The sequence below is a fragment of the Neoarius graeffei genome, chromosome 12 (genome assembly GCF_027579695.1).
Source record: "Neoarius graeffei isolate fNeoGra1 chromosome 12, fNeoGra1.pri, whole genome shotgun sequence".
NCBI classification, from domain to species: Eukaryota; Metazoa; Chordata; class Actinopteri; order Siluriformes; family Ariidae; genus Neoarius; species Neoarius graeffei.
The window spans coordinates 55,669,216-55,688,585 of NC_083580.1; positions in this window are offsets into that span (position 1 = coordinate 55,669,216).

Sequence of the window (19,370 nt, forward strand, 5' to 3'; positions counted from 1 at the left end):
AACTGATATTGTATTCACAATAGAACATAGACAACATATCAAATGTCGAAAGTGAGACATTTTGAAATTTCATGCCAAATATTGGCTCATTTGAAATTTCATGACAGCAACACATCTCAAAAAAGTTGGGACAGGGGCAATAAGAAGCTGGAAAAGTTAAAGGTACAAAAAAGGAACAGCTGGAGGACCAAATTGCAACTCATTAGGTCAATTGGCAATAGGTCATTAACATGACTGGGTATAAAAAGAGCATGTTGGAGTGGCAGCGGCTCTCAGAAGTAAAGATGGGAAGAGGATCACCAATCCCCCTAATTCTGCGCCAACAAATAGTGGAGCAATATCAGAAAGGAGTTCGACAGTGTAAAATTGCAAAGAGTTTTGCGCGCAAGTCAAGAAAGTACTGAATTTTGTTTTTGCTAGGCGAAGGTCCCTCCTCCCAATTTTCTTGTAGCACACCCAAAATGCCATGTGGCTTACACCCATATAATAATTCAAATGGAGAAAACCCCGTAAAGGCTTGTGGGACCTCTCGTACTGCAAATAACAGGGGCTCGAGCCACTTATCCCAATTACGTGCATCCTCATTTACAAATTTCTGAATTGTGTTTTTGAGTGTCGGATTAAAGCGTTTCACTAAGCCATCTGTTTGTGGGTGATAGACGCTGGTGCAGATAGACTTAATTCCCAGTAACCCATACAGTTCGCACAGTGTGTTAGGGTTTTGCTGGGATTCGAACCTGGTTCGTTGGTGTGATAATCCAGCAAACCCCCACTAGGCCACCAGGGGGATGACTCAAATGCAGAGGCGTGAGGCGGAAGTAGAAAAAGAATCAAAAGGTTTATTTAAACTATATACACTATATACAGGGCAAAACAAAAGACAAAAAAAAAACCAAAGAGTATAATCCAAAAGAAAAGCAAAGTGCAAAAATTCAAAAGCTAAGAAGATCAAAAAACACAGTACAAAGGAAACTGGAGATAAACATAACAGCACAAAGACTCCGTGACAAGAGGACTGAACTCAGGGGTATAAATAGACAAACTAATTAAGGACACAGGTGAAGATAATTAGGCAATTAACACAAACACAAAACACAGGAACAGTGGCGGCCTCTAGAGGCCAAAATAAACACGACATGAAAAGGAAATAACAGCGGCCTCTAGAGGCCAAAACAGTCCTAGTCCTAACAGGACCCCCCCCTCTAGGAGCGTCTCCTGACGTTCCCAGGGCGATCCGGATGGGCCGAATGGAAGTCCCGACATAGTTCTTTATCAAGGACATCCCGAGCAGGAACCCAGCAGCGCTCCTCAGGACCATAGCCCTCCCAGTCCACCAGATATTGCAACCCGCCGCGGACCCGGCGGGAGTCAAGCAGGCGATTCACAGTGAACACAGTCTGCCCCTGGAAGATGCGGGGGGGTGGGGGGTTCCTAGGGGCAGGGGCATACGTAGACGTCAGTACGGGCCGTAACAGGGAAACATGGAAAGTGGGGTTGATCCTCAGAGTCCGGGGCAACTGGAGCCGGTAGGAGACAGGGTTCACCCTGCGCACCACCTTGAAGGGGCCAATGTAGCGAGGAGCAAGCTTGCGGTTCTCCACCCGCAGCGGAAGGTCCTTAGTGGACAGCCAAACCCGCTGCCCAGGGCGGAAAGTGTGTGCAGGTCTTCTGTGGCGGTTGGCCTGAGTCTGGTTGGTTCTGGAGGTCTGTATGAGGGTCTTCCTGACCTTGCTCCAGGTCTTGCGACACCGTCTCACATATTGGTTGACCGAGGGCACCCCCGCGTCCTCCTCCTGGTCCGGGAACAGAGGTGGCTGGAACCCGAATTGGCACTGGAATGGCGACAGCTTGGTGGCCGATGACTGCAGGGTGTTGTGGGCGTACTCCGCCCATGGCAGCCAGGTGCTCCACGATGTCGGGTTATCCATAGCCAGGCCTCGCAGGGTGGTTTCCAGGTCCTGGTTGAGCCTCTCCGTCTGACCATTGGACTGTGGGTGAAACCCAGAGGAGAGGCTGGCAGTGGCTCCGATGACCTTGCAGAACCCGTGCCACACTCGGGAGGAGAACTGGGGCCCTCGGTCTGAGACGATGTCCTGTGGAAGACCAAAGACTCGGAAGACATGATTAAACAAAAGTTTCGCAGTTTCAAGAGCAGAGGGGAGTTTGCACAGTGGTATGAAGCGGCAGGCCTTGGAGAATCTGTCAACTAAGACCAAAATGACCGTGTTACCTTGTGACTCAGGGAGACCCGTGATAAAGTCGACTGCCACGTGGGACCAGGGACGCCGGGGAATGGTCAGAGGATGCAGGAGACCCTGGGGACGCTGTCGTGGGTTCTTGGTTCTGGTGCAAACCTCACAGGACAGGACAAATGACCTTACTTCCTTCTCCATGTTAGGCCACCAGAAGCGTCTTTTCAGGAAGTCCAGGGTCCTCCGAGCTCCCGGGTGGGCGGTGAGAGGGGAAGAGTGACCCCACTGGAGAACCTTGGCCCGGGCTTGATGTGGGACGTACAAGAGGCCTGGTGGCCCCGTCCCAGGACCGGGGTCCTGGCGTTGGGCTCGTCGGACAGCCTCCTCAATACCCCAGCGGACAGGGGCCACAATCCGGGACACAGGGATAATAGGCCCGACTTCATTCTCCCTGTTAGTGGCAGAGAACAGTCTGGACAGTGCGTCAGGTTTGGTGTTCTTGGAGCCGGGGCGGTATGAGAGGGTGAAGTCAAACCGACTGAAAAACAGGGCCCACCTAGCCTGTCGAGGGTTCAGTCTCTTGGCTTGCTGGAGGTACTCCAGGTTCTTGTGGTCAGTCCAAACCAGGAATGGATGTTGTGCTCCCTCCAGCCAGTGCCTCCACTCCTCAAGGGCCAGTTTGACCGCTAGCAGTTCTCGATCCCCCACATCGTACCGGGACTCAGCAGGACTCAGGCGGTGGGAGAAGTAAGCGCAGGGGTGCAGCTTTCCTTCCGAATGTTGAGAGAGCACCGCGCCGACACCACTGTCCGAGGCGTCCACCTCCACGATGAATGGTTGGGAGGTGTCCGGGAGAACCAGAATGGGTGCCGTGCAGAAGCGGTCCTTGAGGTCTTTGAATGCCTTTTCTGCCTGAGGAGACCAGCCATAAGATCCACCTGTCCCTTTGGTGAGGTCTGACATGGGTGCTGCCACAGAACTGAAGTTCCTGATGAACTTGCGGTAGAAGTTAGCGAATCCTAAGAACCGCTGAACCTCCTTAACGGACTTGGGAGTAGGCCAATCCCGGACGGCCAGGGTCTTGGCAGGGTCCATTTGGAGTTGGCCTGTCCGTACAATAAATCCCAGAAAGGAGACCTCGGGAACATGAAATTCGCATTTCTGGGCCTTGGCGAACAGATTGTTCTGTAGCAGCCTCTGGAGAACCTGGCGGACATGGTGGCGGTGCTCCTGCACGGTCTTGGAAAAGATAAGGATGTCGTCGAGGTAGACAAAAACGTATAGGTTAATCATGTCCCTTAAGACGTCGTTGATTAGGGCCTGAAAAACAGCTGGTGCGTTGGTGAGTCCGAAGGGCATCACCTGGTATTCGTAGTGCCCAGACGGGGTGTTAAAGGCAGTCTTCCACTCGTCTCCCTGTCGGATACGGATGAGGTGGTATGCGTTCCGTAGGTCCAACTTGGTGAAGACGGTGGCGCCTTGGAGCAGGTCGAAAGCTGTGGACATCAGCGGAAGGGGATATCGGTTGCGCACAGTGATCTTATTCAGGCCCCTGTAATCAATACATGGTCGGAGCCCCCCATCCTTCTTGCCGACAAAGAAGAAGCCGGCTCCAGCAGGTGAAGTGGAGGGTCGAATAAACCCAGAGACCAGGGCATCTTTGAGGTATTCCTCCATGGCCTTGCGTTCTGGCTGAGAGAGTGAAAACAGTCTGCCACGAGGAGGGGTAGTCCCAGGGAGCAAGTCGATGGCACAGTCGTAGGCCCGGTGCGGAGGAAGAACGGCGGCCCTGCTCTTGCTGAATACCTCCTTGAGATCCCAGTACTCTGTGGGAACTTGAGATAACTCGGTGAGATCAGGGGGCTCGGCAGGAGACACAGGAGAGCTAGAGAGCAGACAAGAGGCATGGCATGCAGGGCCCCATTCCACAACCTGGCTTGTTACCCAGTCTATGCGAGGGTTGTGGCGAGTAAGCCAAGGAAGGCCTAGAATAACTGGGAACTCAGGTGAAGGAATCAGGTGCAGGGATATTTCTTCCTTGTGACCTTGAGACTGGAGGAAAACTGGAGAAGTAACTTGGGTGACTCTTCCATCACCTAACGCTTGGCCATCGAGGGCAGACACAGACAGTGGGACTTCAAGAGGTGCAGTCGGAATATTGATGCTTTGGGCGAAGTGAATATCCATAAAGTTCCCAGCCGCCCCTGAGTCTAACAAAGCTTGACAAGAGTGGACAGACTTACCCCAGGAGATGGAGACCGGGATGTAGATTCCTTGGCCAGGGAGTCCGGGAGAGAGGGTAGGCCCCGTCACAACCCTCCCTCGGCTGGACGGGGTGGTCCTTTTCCCAAGAGTTCGGGACATGATGCTCGGAAGTGACCAGGCTTGCCACAGTAGATGCAGCACTTGTCCCTCCTTCTGCGCTCCCTCTCAGATGCGGAGAGGCGAGTACGACCCACTTGCATGGGTTCTGGACAGTCACTGAAGGAGGTAGACGGTCTCCAGGTAGAGGTAGGGAGGCTGGGGGGGCTCAAGGCTTGGTGGCGTTCTCTCATCCTGTTGTCCAGACGAATAGCATGTGAGATGAGGGTTTCGAGGTCACTTGGGCATCCAATAGAGGCCAGACCGTCCTTGATGGGGTCAGACAGACCATGGTGGAAGGCTGACACCAGGGCAGTCTCGTTCCATCCACTTACTGCTGCGAGTGTTCGGAACGAGATGGCGTAATCTGCGACGCTTCCTCCTTGCCGGATGGACATGAGCTTTCGGGCTGCGTCGGTACTGATGTCTGCCTGATCGAAGACCCGAAGCATCTCTTCAGAAAACAGCTGGAAATCAAAGCACTCAGGTCCCTGTCTTTGCCAGATAGCAGTAGCCCAGGCTCGCGCCTTACCAGCTAATAAGGTGATCACAAAGGCAATCTTGCGGCGATCCGTAGTGTAGGTGGTAGGCTGAAGCTCAAAGGTGAGTTGACACTGGGTAAGGAACTCTCGGCACTCACTGTGCTTGCCGTCATACCTCTGTGGTGCAGGAAGGCTGGGTTCGCGAGGTGAAGAAGGCAGCATTGCAGGAGGCACTGGAGCAGGAGTGGGAGCTGGATCAGGAGCAGGAACTGGATCAGGAGCAGGAGATGCAGGCAGAGATGTCAGCTGTGCCAGGGTTTTCCCAATTTGCTGAAGCAGTTCCTCGTGGCGAGCGAGGGCCTCACGTTGGCTGGTGAGCGTACGTCCATGAGCGTCCATGGTCGCTCCGAAGCGTGTCAAAGCTGCCATAATTCCCTGAAGGTTGGCCGGGTAGACAGTTGAAGCAGCCTCTGCTGAGTCGGTCATGACGGAGTCTTTCTGTTAGGGTTTTGCTGGGATTCGAACCTGGTTCGTTGGTGTGATAATCCAGCAAACCCCCACTAGGCCACCAGGGGGATGACTCAAATGCAGAGGCGTGAGGCGGAAGTAGAAAAAGAATCAAAAGGTTTATTTAAACTATATACACTATATACAGGACAAAACAAAAGACAAAAAAAAAACCAAAGAGTATAATCCAAAAGAAAAGCAAAGTGCAAAAATTCAAAAGCTAAGAAGATCAAAAAACACAGTACAAAGGAAACTGGAGATAAACATAACAGCACAAAGACTCCGTGACAAGAGGACTGAACTCAGGGGTATAAATAGACAAACTAATTAAGGACACAGGTGAAGATAATTAGGCAATTAACACAAACACAAAACACAGGAACAGTGGCGGCCTCTAGAGGCCAAAATAAACACGACATGAAAAGGAAATAACAGCGGCCTCTAGAGGCCAAAACAGTCCTAGTCCTAACACAGTGTGTGTGACATAAATGTAGTGCCTTGGTCTGTCAGGATTTCTTTCGGAATCCTGACCCGGGAGATAATACGGAAGAGCGCTTCCACAATACTGCATGCTGAGATATTGTGGAGAGGCACCGCTTCTGGATATCGCATTGCATAGTCCACCAGAACTAAAATAAAGCGATATCCCCATGCTGACCGATCTAACGGCCGAACGAGATCCATCCCAATTTGCTCAAACGGGGTCTTGATTAAAGGGAGAGGGTGCAAAGGAGCTTTTGGAGTGGCCACGGGATTTACTAGTTGGCATTCTCGGCATGCTGCACACCACCAACGGACATCCCCACGAATCCCTGGCCAATAGACCTGGGCCATTATTCGGGCTAGTGTTTTATCCTGTCCCAAGTGTCCGGCCATGGGATTAAAGTGAGCCGCATGGAATAGTTCCCTATGTCTCTTTGGGATTAATAATTGGGTTATTTGTTCACCAGTTTGAGTGTCCTGCATCACTCGGTACAACCTATCTTTAATAATAGCGAAATAAGGGAAGGCTGGTGTCGCACTTGGCTGAAGAGTTTGACCATCGATTACTCTCACTTGGTCAAACGCAAGCCACAGAGTCTCATCTCGTGACTGTTCTAATGGGAAATCCTCAAGGGAATCCCCAAGAGAGGAGTGAGAGCTGCTCCTCACTCCTCATGTCGCTCTGACGCGGTGCTGACGTAGACGGCTCTGTGACAACTTCTCCAGTCAACGCCACACCGGGATCTTCCCATGACATACTAGTGCAGGACCCACTATGTGTTAAATGTTCCATCAGCTTTTTAAACCCTGGCCAATCAGTCCCCAATATCAACGAGTGAGTGAGACAAGGATTAACTGCCACCTTTATTCTATGCATTTGGCCCTGGAATAGAATACGTACAGACACTAAGGGATAATTGTGAACATCCCCATGCACACATGACACTTTCACCGCTTGTGCTCTCCCCAATACCTCACCTTGCACCAGGCGTTGGTGAATTGAGGTCTGATTACAATCCAAGATGGTGCCTGTGTGTTTGGCTGGCCGTTTTCCTCTGTTGAGTGTGTTGTTGTTGTCTTGAGTTTGTTGTTTGTTATACGGAGTGTGTCACCACTGCAGGTGTATGATCGCCTGACACTTCTTAATATTCATGAGTCATTGGAAAAACTGCCGATCTGCAGCTCTGATGGACATTCAAAGACGCCTCCGCCTTTTCTGGCGTTTATACTGCTACATCATTTCCTGCTGGCTACCTTGCAGCAGTCGCCGCAGAAGATGTGGAAAGCAAGGAGGAGTTCTCATTAAATTTAAATCTTACCTAGCTTCTTCTCGTTACAATCCCCGTCGTTTATTAGCCGGATTTTCCATGGACTATAGGGGCTACGATCTGCGGAGTTCCACGGAGTACAGGTATCGGTGGCTCTGACCGGTTCTCCATGACACCGGGGTGCTGTTCCCATGTTGTTGGCTAGTGCGGACTTTTCAGCGGGGCTGTGTGCCGGGGAATCTTCACTCGCTCACCCGCTCCTCTCATCAGTCTGGCCATTGCTCAGCTCATATTGCACTGATTAACACCAGATCCCTCACAAATAAGACATTTATTCTGAATGACTTTTTTACAACACATGATCTGGATTTCCTCCTGCTTACAGAGACCTGGTTGAAACCAGGTAAGAACAGCGCCTTCTCGGAGCTCCTCCCTCCTGGCTGTTCTTTTTTCAGCACCCCGCGAGCTGCTGGTCGTGGCGGCAGTCTGGCTGCTATATTTAAGGAGAGTTTTAGATGCCAAATGTTAACTGCTAATAATTATTCCAGCTTTGAACTGCAGTTGTTTGTGATCAACCTTGCCTGCCCCGTGTTGTGTGCCACAGTCTATCGTCCTCCTAAATTCAATAAGGACTTTATTCAAGAGTTCTCTGAGTTTTTGTCTGATTTTATTGCAAAGTTTGATAAATTATTGATTTGTGGAGACTTTAATATTCATGTTTGTTGTGCAGCAAATCAACTGGCTAATGAGTTTAAAAGCTTTTTGGATTCCTTTGGTCTCATCCAGTCTGTTAATGCACCAACACATGAGCATGGACACACACTCGATCTTGTTATTTCTCATGGGCTTTCAGTTTCCCTCAGAGAAATAGTGGACACTGCCATTTTGGATCACCTCCCCATTGTTTTCGATTTTGCTGATCCCCCACCTGCCAATAAGCCTGTTGCCTTAGCTCACAGATGCCGTATTTTTACTTCATTGACGGCTGGAGAGTTTGCTGTTGCCTTTAGGGACTCTCAGCTGCATGCTGACAGTGGGCTGGTTTTTTCCCTTTGCCCAGAGAGTCTACTTTCCACTTTCCATTCAACCTGTTCTGCAATTCTGGATTCTGTTGCCCCTTTTCGGCAAAAAAGCATTAAAACCAAGACAGATCCCTGGTTGAATGACCACACCCGTCTGCTTAGGCAACAATGTAGACAGGCTGAACAGCGGTGGAAAAAGGACAAACTGCATGTATCCCTGGGCTGGTTAAGGGACAGTTTAGCTGCTTACCAGAGATCTCTGAAGGAGGCCAAGTCCAAATATCTGTCTTCCATTATAGCCAATAGCTCTCATCATCCTAGATTGTTATTTAATACTATTGACTCTGTTATTAATCCACACCCCACTGTTCTGTCTGATGCTTCTGCCACAACCTGTGAAGAGTTTGTCTGTTTCTTTACTGACAAAAGGCCCTTTTCCACTACCCTTTTTCAGCTCACTTCAGCTTGCTTCAGCTCACTTCAGCCCGACACGGCTCGCATTTCGACTACCAAAAACCAGCACGACTCAGCTCGCTTCAGCCCTGCTTAGCCCCTAAAACTCGCACCGTTTTGGAGTGGGGCTGAAGCGAGCCAAAGCGAGCCGAGTGAGGCTGGGGGCGTGAGCAGACACTCCCCTGTGCACTGATTGGTGAGGAGGAGTGTCCTCACATGCCCACACACGCCCCGCGAGCGCGCTGGGATCTGTAAACACTGCAAACCTGGAAGGAGAAGAATTACGAATTACGAGAATTTCTGAAGCCTTATGCACCTCGCCTCATCTATACGCTCTTGCCAGTATCTGTCCGCATTGTCAGTGACAACAAGCCACAGCACCAAGACCAGCAACACTAACAACTCCATGTCCTCCATGTTTATTGTTTACTATTCGGGTCATGAGACTACCGCTTAAAAGCTCACTGATGTCACTGTTTGCGCTGCTTAACGACATCACCTGACATCCACCCACTTTCGCTAACTCCACCCAATGTGTCCACCCACTTCCAGCCAGCACGGTTCAGCGTGGTTGTAGTCGAAATGCAACTCCAACAGCCCCGCTCAGCCCGACTCAGCACGGCACGGCTCAGCCCGACTCAGCCGCGTTTGTAGTGGAAAAGCGGCAAAAGTGGCATCAGTCAGACAGAATATCAGTAACACTGATACGTTCCTTGACGTGGATGCTCCTCCTACACAGTCTGCTGTTTTCGACCGGTTTGAGACTATTTCTCTGTCGTTTTTTTACGAAGGTGGTTAGTGGCATGAAACCCACTAACTGTCCCTTAGATGTTATTCCGGCCAGGTTTTTGAAGGTTTTTAATTCTGTTGGGTCAAGTTTGCTTATTTTTATAAATACTTGTCTTAATTCTGGGTCTGTCCCAGCTGCCTTTAAACATGCTGTAGTTAGGCCCCTCCTTAAAAAAACACATCTTGACCCTTCTGTTCTGTCCAATTTTAGGCCTGTCTCCCATTTGCCTTTTCTTTCTAAGGTTTTAGAAAAAGTTGTTTTTATTCAATTACAGTCATTTTTAGAGAGAAATTCTGTTCTTGATAAATTCCAGTCTGGTTTCAGATCCCGACATAGCACTGAGTCAGCACTGTTAAAGGTGCACAATGATATCGCTCTGTCTGTGGATGCCGGGAATCCTGCCATGCTGGTGTTGCTCGACCTCACAGCAGCCTTTGATACAGTTGACCATGTAGTCCTTGTATCTCGCTTAGAGCAGTATGTCGGTAATCGTGGCACTGCTCTCCAATGGTTTAGGTCATACTTGGCAAATAGGAGCTTCGCTGTGATGATTGGTGACCTCTTTTCTTCATATGCATCCCTCTCTTGTGGGGTGCCACAGGGCTCTATTCTCGGCCCTATTCTGTTTTCTTTGTACATGTTACCTCTGGGATCAATTATAAAAAAACAGAATCTGTCTTTTCACTTTTATGCTGATGATTTGCAGATATATTTGCCCATGAGACCCAATGAAAATACGGTGCTTACTAAGTTACTGGATTGTATTAGTGATGTAAAGCAGTGGCTGGCACGGAACTTTTTGCATTTGAAAGATAGCAAAACGGAATGTATTTTATTTGGCACGTCACCCACGTCAAATGTTTTTACAACAAATTTTGGTACTCTGGCCCCCTTTTTTAAACCATTCGTACAAAATTTTGGGGTAACGTTTGACAGTGGGCTTAAATTTGATAAACAGATTAGTTCTGTTGTTAGAACGAGCTTTTTTCAACTCCGTCTCTTGGCCAAAGTGAAGCCGTTTCTCAGTCGGCAGGATCTCAAGAAGGCAATTCATGCATTTATCAGTTCGAGACTGGACTATTGTAATGCCCTGTATGTTGGCCTCAGCCAGTCTTCAATTTTACGTCTTCAACTTGTACAGAACGCTGCGGCCCAATTTTTAACAAGCACATCTAGACGTGAACACATTACTCCTGTGTTGTCGTCACTCCATTGGCTTCCAGTCTGTTTTAGAATTGATTTTAAACTTCTGTTGTTTGTTTTTAATGCCATCAATGGCCTGGCTCCCTCTTACTTGTCTGAGATTTTAACTATTCGTGATCATGGTAGGGCCCTGCGTTCTTCGGGTCAGCTTCTGTTAGAAGTTCCAAGGTCGAGATATAAACATTGGGGTGATCGTTCTTTTGCTGTCACTGCTCCCAGACTGTGGAACAATCTGCCCCCCCCCCCCCCCCGACATTCGCACCACTATTGATCTCGGCCTTTTTAAATCAAAGTTGAAGACCTACTTTTTTAGATTGGCATTCAATCCTGACTAGGGGAGTCTTGTTTTTGAGGGGTGCTTTGTTTCGTCTGTTTTATTTCATGTACTTCTGAAAGGCTTTTGGTATTCTGCAGCACTGTGACACACCTTCCGCAGTCAAAACCTGTTTTTATGTGTTTTGGTGTTCTGTTTTATGGCTTCGATGTAAAGCACTTTGGGTACCTTTTGGTTATTGTAAAGGGCTATATAAATAAAATTTGATTGATTGATTGATTGATTGATTGATTGATTGATTACAACCAGAATCCACCAATGCATGATATGTATCCCCTTGAACACTTACCAGTATGCGATACGTTCCGGCCCAATCAGGAGCAGTCTCTGGCCTGTCAGGGATCCAGATCACAGCTTCTACCTCCCTCGCAGAGCCCTGATTCTGGAGATGCTCCGGCTCCCTACCGCGCCAGCATACCGGCCCAGGCTTTCCCTCTGCACTGGTGTTATGGGCGTCACTCACCTGAAGGGGGGAGGACACAGACATGGAAGAGAGAGACAGGAAGACACCACAGGTGTGACGGGCCAGCTGGGGAGGAGCCAGCCCCCACCTCCACGGTGGGGGAATGGGGCGAGGACAAGAGAGGGAGAGAGAGGGAAGAGATAAATAGAGAGAGAGAGAGAGAGAGAGAGAAAAGAAACAAGGAGAGGCGCCTTTGCCTCATCCACCTGCCATCAGAACCGCTGCCAGATGGTCCTCCGCCAACTCGATGGCTCATTGGAGCGATGCCGGGCGATGACACTGGACCCATTCTGCCATTCCTTCTGGAAGCTGAGAGATGAACTGTTCCAGTGCCACTAGGTTGATGATACCATTGGCATCACAGTCTTCCGCCCTCAGCCACCGCCGGCAGACGTCCCGGAGTTGTTGGCCGAATGTGAATGGTCGGTCAACCTCCTCCAGTGTCAGCTTCTGGAACCGCTGGCGATGTTGTTCCAGGGAACAGCTGACCCGCTGCAAGATGGCTCTCTTGAGGTCGGTGTAGATGAGCCGGCTGTCGGCAGGGAGCTGCTGTGCTGCAAGCTGCACCTCACCAGTCAGGAGTGGGAGGAAGCATGCCGCTCACTGCTCAAGTGGCCACCCCCACATTTGGGCCGCTTGCTCAAAGAGAGTGATGAAGGCTCATCATGCGGGCCCATCTTCGTGAAGGTGACATGAGGGGAGTCCATGGTGGTGACGGTGGACACCCCTGCCGACACAAGTAGATGCCAGAATGCCTGGCAATCTTCCCGGTGGGCCAGCATCAAAGCTTCAAAGCATTGCTCTTGCTCCTTCCAGAAGGCAGTCAGCGCTTGATGCTGGTTCTGCTGGGCAGCAGCGAGGGCATGGACAAGCTCCATGAATGGGGAGGACTCCATGGGGTGGTTCCCTTCCATACTTGATGTCCCGGGTGTCGGCACCACTATGGTAAATCCCTGATGTGGGTGGAGTACAGAAGCATGGCAGGCAGGAACTGAAGTTCTTGCAAACTTCATCTCATCTCATTATCTCTAGCCGCTTTATCCTTCTACAGGGTCGCAGGCAAGCTGGAGCCTATCCCAGCTGACCATGGGCGAAAGGCGGGGTACACCCTGGACAAGTCGCCAGGTCATCACAGGGCTGACACATAGACACAGACAACCATTCACACTCACATTCACACCTATGGTCAATTTAGAGTCACCAGTTAACCTAACCTGCATGTCTTTGGACTGTGGGGGAAACCGGAGCACCCGGAGGAAACCCACGCGGACACGGGGAGAACATGCAAACTCCACACAGAAAGGCCCTCGCCGGCCCCGGGGCTCGAACCCAGGACCTTCTTGCTGTGAGGCGACAGCGCTAACCACTACACCACCGTGCCGCCCTCTTGCAAACTTAATTTTTTTTTTCTTTTAGCTTTTCAGCTTTACTCATGTGCTGCTCACAGACACACACACACACACACACAGACACACGTTCTGGGCGGGGAGAGACTCTTCTCTGTTCTCCCCCTCCTTTTATGCTCCATCCCTGTAACATTCATCAAGGTCCATTCAGTACTTTCTGAGTTACATTGTCAAACACACAAACAAAGAAACAGAGGCGAAAGCATAACCTCCTCCAACAAAGTTGGTGGAGGCAAAAATCTCATAAATGTTCTGCTATTGTCTACCTGTCAAATATCTTGGCTCTACCACACTCTCTGAGGCAGACTGGAAAAGTCAAAGCCACCATGACTCAGCCTGGGAATGATGACAAGCTGAATGAACACACATTCTATATTTGTCTGTGGCTTGCTGATCCTACCACTCTGTCGAAGTGACTAACACTGACCATGCTCAGGGCATCAAGAAAATGTCATGATAAACTCAGAAACTTATCTGTAATTCAAAGATTACAGAGATTTAGAGAAAAATACTTTAGAATGCCAGTGAAAAGCCGACAAAGGCCTTTCTGTGTGAAGTTTACATTCTCCCTGTGTCTACCTCCGGGTGCTCTGGTTTCCCCCACAGTCCAAAGACATCCAAGTTAGGTTAATTGGTGGCTCTAAACTGGCCGTAGGTGTGAATGTGAGTGTGAATGGTTGTTTGTCTCTATTGCCGCTTTTCCACTACCAACGCGGCTGAGTTGGGCTGAGCCGTGCCGTGCTGAGTTGGGCTGAGTCGAGCTGAGTGGGGCTGTTGGAGTTGCATTTCGACTACAACCACGCTGAACCGTGCTGGCTGGAAGTGGGTGGACACATTGGGCGGAGTTAGCGAAAGTGGGTGGACGTCACGTGATGTCGTTAGGCGGCGGAAACAGTGACATCAGTGATCTTTTAAGCGGTAGTCTCACGACCCGGATAGTGAACAATAAACATGGAGGACATGGAGTCATTAGTGTTGCTGGTCTTGGTGCTGTGGCTTGTTGTCACCGACAACACCAACAGATACTGGCAAGAACGTATAGATGAGGCGAGGCGCATAAGGCTTCAGAAATTCTCGTAATTCTTCTTCTTCCGGGTTTACGGTGTTTACAGATCCCAGCGTGCTCGCGGGGCGTGTGTGGGCATGTGAGGACACTCCTCCTCACCAATCAGTGCACAGGGGAGTGTCTGCTCACGCCCCTAGCCCCACTCGGCTCGGTTTGGCTCGCTTCAGCTCTACTCCAAAACCGTGCGAGTTTTGGGTGCTCAGTAGGGCTGAAGCGAGCTGAGTCGTGCTGCTCTGAGGTAGTCGAAACGCGAGCCGTGTCGGGCTGAAGTGAGCTGAAGTGAGCTGAAAAAGGGTAGTGGAAAAGGGCCATAAGTGTCAGCCCTGCGATGACCTGGCAACTTGTCCAGGGTGTACCCTGCCTCTCGCCCATAGTCAGCTGGGATAGGCTTCAGCTTACCTATGACCCTGCACAGGATAAATGGTTACAGATAATGGATGGATGGATTTCAATTTGTATTACCTATTAGTATAAATACGCAGGTGATTATAGAAAATCATGCACTGACTGGCTGAGAAATTCAGACTATTTCTCGATAATCACCTCAAGCAACTCGGAAAAATGGCTGCCAATTGCTCCATCACCATAAGTGAGGAAGAATTACAAATTATGAAAGAATATGTGGTAACACGGTGGTGTAGTGGTTAGCACTGTCGCCTCACAGCAAGAAGGTTCTGGGTTCGAGCTCAGTGGCTGATGAGAGCTTTTCTGTGTGGAGTTTGCATGTTCTCCCGTGTCCACGTGGGTTTCCTCCGGGTGCTCCGGTTTCCCCCACAGTCCAAAGACATGCAGGTTAGGCTAACTGGTGGCTCGAAATTGACCATAGGTGGGAGTGTGAATGGTTGTTTGTCTCTATGTTCCCTGCGATGATCTGGCGACTTGTCCAGGGTGTACCCCACCTCTTGCCCATAGTCAGCTGGGATAGGCTCCAGCTTGCCTGCAACCCTGCACAGGATAAGTGGTTATGGATAATGGATGGATGGAAAGAAAATGCTGTTCCTAAAAGCACTAAAGATGCTATGAAGTTTGGTTGAAAACTATTCAAAGGTAAGGTGGAATTATGATTTATTTTGTCTATTTCAAAGCAAAGTATTTTATGTGAGTCAGCATAGATAAGTGACACAAGTCTGCATGCACCGTTATTACATTTGCATGCCACTTTTGAAGTTTAAAATAAATGATTTTTTAATGATTTTTACATTTAAAAAAAATTACCTATGTATTTATACTAAAACAATTATCCACCTCTGGCTCAGTGAATATCGGTGAAAAATAACCTCGACTTCATCTTGATTATTATTCACCGATATTCATTGATCCTTCAGTGAATAATTGTTAATTATAGGTATCTATCTAATTACTTATGTCTTGAGCAAGTAGGCATAGAAACTTTGTCTGGCATCAATGAAACTTTTCTTATCTTCATCACACATTGAAAAATGTCTTGCTTTCTATCCTTACCTCTACTTGTCAACTTTTAAGCTGGATCTTTCTGAAAGTTCACAAAATTCTGTGATTACAAAATGACATGAAGACATGATGAACATTGCAGCTGTAGTGAAGGTTGATTTCTGAAAGATTAGTCATTTACATATATTGTATGTTCGAAGCAGCCAAGAGCAGATTGGCCTCATTTCTCCCATTTGCAAAGGCAATAATGAGAGGATGAACAATGTCTGTATTTAAATTAGTTCAGAAAGAAAAAAAAATAGTGTTAGGCATAGAGAGTTGAATGCCAGCAAGAATTGCTGTTTTGATGAATAGTCTTTGATTATAGTCAATAAGTTATTTTTAGGGCAAATTTGAAAAGAAATTTGTTCACTTAATGAGGTTTTTCCTTTCATCACAACTCCTGGGGGTTTAATAAATCATTTCCACATCTCTAAGAAAAACAACAATAATATCAGCAACAGCTAGAGAAGCCACAAAAATATATATCCCCAGTAGCTCGAAGAGCAAATTCAGCTTGATCAATAAATTATTGCTTGTCTGTAACTAAATTTTTCTGTTAAATAAGGAATGATTTTATCAAGATTTAGCTTGAGGTTATTTCTTGATAGCTCTTTCATAAAGAGAAAAATTCTCAAACTTTTACACATATTACCAGTGCTCACAAAATCCTGTTTGTTCTGCTGGAAGCAGGCTCATTTCACACATTGAAGCGACATTGTAAGAGTGCACATTTAGCCTTTTCACAATGAAAATTTGCTCCTCTTACTTCAGTAAATTTGATTCTAAATGTCTTTAAGAAGGGGCGGCACGGTGGTGTAGTGGTTAGCGCTGTCGCCTCACAGCAAGAAGGTCCGGGTTCGAGCCCCGTGGCCGGCGAGGGCCTTTCTGTGTGGAGTTTGCATGTTCTCCCCGTGTCCGCGTGGGTTTCCTCCGGGTGCTCCGGTTTCCCCCACAGTCCAAAGACATGCAGGTTAGGTTAACTGGTGACTCTAAATTGACCGTAGGTGTGAATGTGAGTGTGAATGGTTGTCTGTGTCTATGTGTCAGCCCTATGATGACCTGGCGACTTGTCCAGGGTGTACCCCGCCTTTCGCCCATAGTCAGCTGGGATAGGCTCCAGCTTGCCTGCGACCCTGTAGAAGGATAAAGCGGCTAGAGATAATGAGATGAGATAAGATGGGATGTCTTTAAGGAGATACAGACTTCATTAATGGCAGTGAGATTGAAAGATGCCAGTTAGTACAGTAACTCATCATCTGCATCATCTTCAGAACAATGAAATGGTGAACTAAAACTGTGTGCTCCAGCCCAAGGGGCAGACTGAAGGTTGTAAATTTACAGCGCATTCAGCTGTGGTCAGAAGTTACACACACGGACATGAATGTCATTAAGGACATGAATGTCATGGCAATATTGGGTTTTCAAATTTTTTAATTTTTTTTTCCTGTGGCACAATGATTGTACAATATATATCTATAATAGGAAAAAAACAAGAATTTGGCACACAAATTTTCATTTATTTTGGGTTTTGTTGAACCAACACAGGGTCAAAATTATACAATTCGCAATCGATTCCGTGCATTCCTCACTGCACTGAATTGCATACACTACGTTGTCCTGTTTGTGCCTGGCTATTCTGTCAACACAGGGCTCAGAACATCCATACAATGGTAGAGGGAAAAGAGAAGGAGCAGAATCACATCAAGAAAGCACTTCAGAACTGCGGGTATCCCAACTGGTCTTTCTTCAAGAGCAGAAAAAGGAACATAACGGACAAGGAGGATAACAGGAACAAACGCAAGAACATTGTCATTCCCTACATTTCTGGTCTATCTGAGAAACTCAGGAGGATCTTCTACAAACACAACATTCCGGTACATTTCAGACCCAGTAACACCCTGAAGCAGAAACTGGTCCACCCTAAGGACAGAATAGCCAGACACAAACAGGACAACGTAGTGTATGCAATTCAGTGCAGTAAGGAATGCACGGACTCGTATATTGGAGAAACAAAACAACCACTTCACAGGCATATGGCTCAACACAGGAGAGCCAGTTCCTCAGGCCAGGACTCTGCTGTCTACCTTCATCTTAACAACAAAGGACACTCATTTCAGGATTGCAACGTACGCATTTTAGCCAGAGAGGGTTGTTGGTATGAGCGAGGAGTTAAAGAAGCCATTTTTGTTGACCTGGAACAGCCATCACTGAACAGAGGTGGGGGTCTAAGGCTACATCCACACGACAATGGCAACAAGATGTTATTAAAAAAAATATCGCGTCCACATGGGCAATGGATCAGTAAAATATCAGGTACATATGGCAACGCAACGCTTGCTGAAAACGATGCAATATACATGCCACACTTCTAGGGGCGCTGTAAGACGCTCCCTTCGGAGACACCAGAACAATAGAAGTAGTAAGGATGCATGCGCATAAACTATTATGCGCGAGACTTCATATTAGCCACAAAGTCAGAAAAATCTGTTCGTAAAATGACATTATAATGACCAAATACAATGAAAAGTATTTTTCCAGTCTCACCTGTGAAAGGTAATCCCATGTGATCTCGTTTGGACGGCAAACCTGTTGGTACAGTTAAATGCAGCACATGAATGAGGCATCTTTATTCTCCACTTTGACCCATCCAATATGGCAGCGAGGATGACGTATGATTCTACGCAGAAGGCGGCGTCTTTAATGGTCCGGAATAAATTGAATGCTACACGTTGATGGATTAATTTGTTCTTCTATGCCCTTTTTGAGGAATGTATTGTAGGACTTAAACCAACATCTGAAGAGGTGAGATCGCTCCTTTTTTTCCCTATTTTTGCTGGCGGGATTGACTCTGCCCTAAGAGCTATTCTCTCTCTCTCACTTTGCACCATTACACAATAAATATTCACAGTGAAAATATTTTGTAAGCGCGTTTCATGAACCAAGTTATAGGATTTGTTGACAACTTGCATCGAGTTTGTTACACTTCTACCCGGCGTGAAGCACATGTGGTTGTGACGTCATCGTAAACAAATCCGTTCTACTCATCCAGACGACTTCGCAACGGCGCCGTTGCCAGATCTTTCCACTCTGGAACCTGTTCTCAAAAGATTTCGTTTTGGGGCACCCAAAACGCTGGTGCCATGTGGACGCCAGGCCGAAACGATAAACAATTTTATCGGATTCACCCGAATCCGTTGCCGTGTGGACAGGGCCTAAGACATCATTTATCAGCCACCTACAATGCAGTCCTTGGCACACTTCCCAGACAACTGAATGCACACCAAAACCCAGCTGTTTTCAGTGTCTCACAAGAGGACAGAGAGAATCAGCATTCCATTGATCACCTTAACGGGCAATCCATTGATCACCCTAATGACTCTTGAGGTCGTTCACATCCAGCCCCCAGTGACCCACACCAACAGGATGACTCAACAACACCTTAGATGAGCTTTTCATCCATGAGAGGATAAATACCTGATACTCCCTACTAGTCAGACAGAACTGAAGAAGCCTTTTGGATGAGAGGTGAAACGTCTTCAAGAATCTTCAAGCAAGTCCAGTTGCTCTCTTTTACCACCCACAGTTACTATGACCTGGATGACTGAGAATCTTCACAGACATGTTTCCACCCACTTTGGGATGAGAACCCTTCCACTGATGTGGGAGTATGAGAGGACTTCCAGAAAACTGGCAGACTACAGGAACCACCTGCATTTAACCTGAGATGCCGACAATCCAACATTATCCCCACTAGCCTACGCCTGCATTCAACGGTCAAAGGACACAGAGCTGAAATAATCCTCCAGAAAGCCCAGAAGCAGCTTCTCAACGAGAGAGTGAGACAAGTACATTTCACCATCAATGCTCTCCAGAACAAGACTGAACTGA